Source organism: Carya illinoinensis, chromosome 12 (genome assembly GCF_018687715.1).
Source record: "Carya illinoinensis cultivar Pawnee chromosome 12, C.illinoinensisPawnee_v1, whole genome shotgun sequence".
Taxonomy (NCBI): domain Eukaryota; kingdom Viridiplantae; phylum Streptophyta; class Magnoliopsida; order Fagales; family Juglandaceae; genus Carya; species Carya illinoinensis.
In genome coordinates this window covers 2,130,862-2,134,605 of record NC_056763.1, presented here as the reverse complement: position 1 = coordinate 2,134,605, position 3,744 = coordinate 2,130,862, and the positions used below count along the sequence as shown (strand labels likewise).

General features: G+C 32.8%; 1 pseudogene; it reads left to right on the top strand.

Annotated features, from left to right (window-relative positions):
* The first annotated feature begins 645 nt into the window (after nucleotides 1–645).
* On the top strand, nucleotides 646–2,479 carry LOC122290093 (annotated as a pseudogene).
* The last annotated feature ends 1,265 nt before the right edge of the window (nucleotides 2,480–3,744 follow it).

Below are 3,744 nucleotides of genomic sequence, written 5' to 3'. Positions count from 1 at the left end.
GTGCTAATTATATGTATTAATCCAATACATGGAAATTGCAAACTCTTAAAAAAAAAAGTAAAAAAATAATAAAATAATAATATTTGTATAAGCTAATGTGGGAGTTTTGCTTGTACGGAAAATTGAATTTCTAAAAAATGTAATTTTATATATGCATATGCATAAACCAATGTGAATACTCTTAATGAAAGTCTTTAGTGTTGACGTGACATCTAAATTCTAAACGGACTAGTGACAGTTTACTAGTGAGAAGGCTAAAATGGTCATATCACGGTTCATTTTTGTCGGTTCGTCTCTTTTTGGCCAACTTCTTTCTATGCAACTCTGTTAAGGCTATACCACACTCCAAACAAGGAAAACTTTCCAGCAGCGCAGGTACATTTCAAGAACATTTTTGCAATTCCCTTTGTTTTTGGCCTATAACTCATTGTTTGCCTTGCTGTATAAACACGAAACATTGGATTAGCATATGGTCTGTTTTTTGAACCCATAGTCTAATCTTCCATCTCGTTCTTAAGTGAATAAGAGATAACATTTTAATGTAGAGCTCATTAAAAAAATTTATTTATGTTTTCTGAATAGAACTTGATTTTTTGGGAATTATGTTGGCCAGATTCAGGATCTAAAAGCCTGTTTTCTTTTCTGATGGAGAAAGTTAGTGCAAAAAGCTCCTCTGAACTCTATGTCAAGCAAGAAAAACCAACTCTGTTACCTCCTAAGAGGAAACAGAGAAGGGTCTATACTTCATCTCAAACATTGATCAGAATATTGTAGTTATAGTTCAGACAATTTACTGCTTTAAATCGAAAGACAAAGGCAATGAGGGTTTGGGAAAGTAATTAAGGATGCCTCATTAAAGGTTCTTGTTCACTACTACCCACTTGCTGGGCGGTTAAAAATCAACTCAGAAGGCAAGCTGATAGGGGATTACAGTGGAGAGGGTGCTATTTTTGTGGAGGCTAAAGCAGATTGCACAATAGAAGGTATAGGAGACATAACAAAACCTGATCCTGTCTCTCTTGGAAAGTTGGTTTATGACTTTCCTGGTGCAAACAACATACTCCAAATACCTCCTTTGGTTGCTCAGGTTTGAGAATCTTCTGTCAGTTTCATAATATATGTATATACACTTTCAACATCTCTTATTGTTGGAGGGGCATCTTCTCTGTATTAAACTAAGGATCATGTTATTTAATAACTGATATCTCCTATATTTCACCTGCATGCTTTCTCCAGGTGACTAAGTTCAAATGTGGAGTATTTGTTCTCAGGCTATTATTGAACCATTGTATGTTTGATGGAATTGGTGCCATGGAATTTGTGAACTTATGCGGGGAAACTGCAAGAGGCTTGCCCCTCAAAGTCACTCCTTTTCTTGATAGAAACATACTCAAAAGCCCGAAACCCACCTAAGATCGCCTTATTCATTTTCACAAAATTTTTCATCTCATATCATCTAATCTTATAACTTTTTCAAATTACTACACAAAATAAAATAAATAATTTAATTTGTTCAAATCCCAATACAAAAATAATATAGGTAATGTTATACGCTACACCACCTTCCCACTTGCATCCTACTATATATGATGTGGCTTCTTTATCACCATTTGATAATAAAGAAGCATGCAATAAAGGATCATTCAATGGTGGTAAATATGTCACATCTTATTTAGTGGGATGCAATTAGGAGGATAGTATAGTGTATAAAATTTTTCAAATAATATTAAAATAATATATTCTAATAATGTTTTTCAACTTTTAACTTTAATTTCAACTCATCTCTGAAAATAAACAAGTTTCAACACCATAAGTTTGTTGAGATAGAAGACATATTAGAGACCAGAAAAGTATATGAAGAAAAATACTTTACAAGTCCTTTGTTTTGATCCCAAAAAGTTTGAACAGCTCAAGAAAACAACAATGGAAATGGGGTTCTAGACAAGTGCACAACATTTGAAGTACTGAAAGCTTTTGTATGGTTAGCCAGAACTCAGGCATTAAGGATGCAAGCTGATCTAAAGACAAAGCTTCTCTTTGCTGTTGACAGGTGGTCTAGGTTTGAGCCACCAATACAAAAGAGGTATCATGGCAATGTGATTGTGCTAACCAATTCAATATGTAGTGCATTTGAACTACTAGAGAACCCACTTTCATTTGCAGTTGGACAAGTTCACAAGGAAATTAACATGATTACAGACAATTACATGAGATCAGCCATATATTATTTTTAAATAACAAGAGCTAGGCCTTCTCTTGCAGCAACCCTATTGGTTACAAATTGGTCTGGGCTATCTATCCAAACAACGAACTTTGGATGGGGATAGCCTATTTCTTCTGGGCCAGTGCTTTGCCTGGGAAGGAAGTAATTCTTTTCTTATCTTTTGGGAAAGAGAAAAACACCTTAAATGTTTTTTTTTTTTCTTTGGGTTTGCCAACTTCTGCCATGAAAATCTTTGAACAACTCATGCATAATTGAAGAGGTATCTTCCTGGTTTTTCTTTATTGAAGCAATTGTTATAGCTTGTGCAATTCATTGCATTTTAATTCAAATAAAAACATTGGAATTGCTCTGTTTGAGACAGAAAGGCTATAGAATTGTATAATTCATAACATAGAAGTATTTAAGGACATATAAGCCAATCATATCTATAGAATATTACCATACTTATGATATAATATATTCGTAATATATTAATATTCTCGCATACGTATGTGAAATTTGGTGAAGTTTGGAGCCATTTGTAAAATTTGAAAGTTTAGGGGTTTAATTGCAAATTTCCAAGAGTAAAGGGACAATTTTGCAAATAATGTCCTAGGAATAGTATTTAATCGCATACGTAAGTTTTGGTTTTTTAAGTTAAATGAAAATTTTTAACAGTATAATATCTCTCATTTCAACCCACTCTACATTTTTATGCAATGATATTTGTAAATTAACTTTTAACTTACTTTCAATGTATGAGAGTATGCTATATAGTAAATTTCATATAAAGTGAACCATATTTTATTTAAATTCTTGTTATATTTGCAATAGCTATGTCATGCCATGATATCATTTGTCATATGTATGAATATATATCACGTAGCATGAACATATATCATGAAGCATCATGAAGTTAATTGTCATATGCATGAATATCTGTCACATAGCACGAATATATGTCATGAATTATCATGAAGTCATTTGTCATACGCATAAATATCTATCACATAGCACGAACATATGTGGAATGAGTATTCCCATCCCAACCTACTGGTTGGGTCTGAGCAAGGCCTTGAAGCCTTTTTCAGTTCAGGTCGCTCTTCTCTTATGAGCTAGGGGCCATCAAATACACCGACCCTGATACTCCTATAACACCTAGCATTAAAATATCTACGCTGACAAGTAAATGGAGAATACAAACAACCCTTCATTCTCTAATGATGGGGATGAGAAATGACTGCATGGATCGCCTACCATCGTGACACCACCTAGGGAGCCATAATGTAATATCCCGTATTTACGTGTATTTTTATTGAATGATTATTTAAATTATTATAATTAGTAGTTATCTTGTTTTAAATTTAAAGTGTTTTTCGTGGTATGATTTTGTGATTTCTAAGTTGTAAAATTTAAATAATGTGCTTTTCTTGAAATTAGTTATTGTTTTGCATTTAAATTACTCTCTAGCCTAAATTATTTTATTGTTGGGCTTTAATTATGATATTTTATTTATATTGAGTTGTAGTATTTTTACTTGA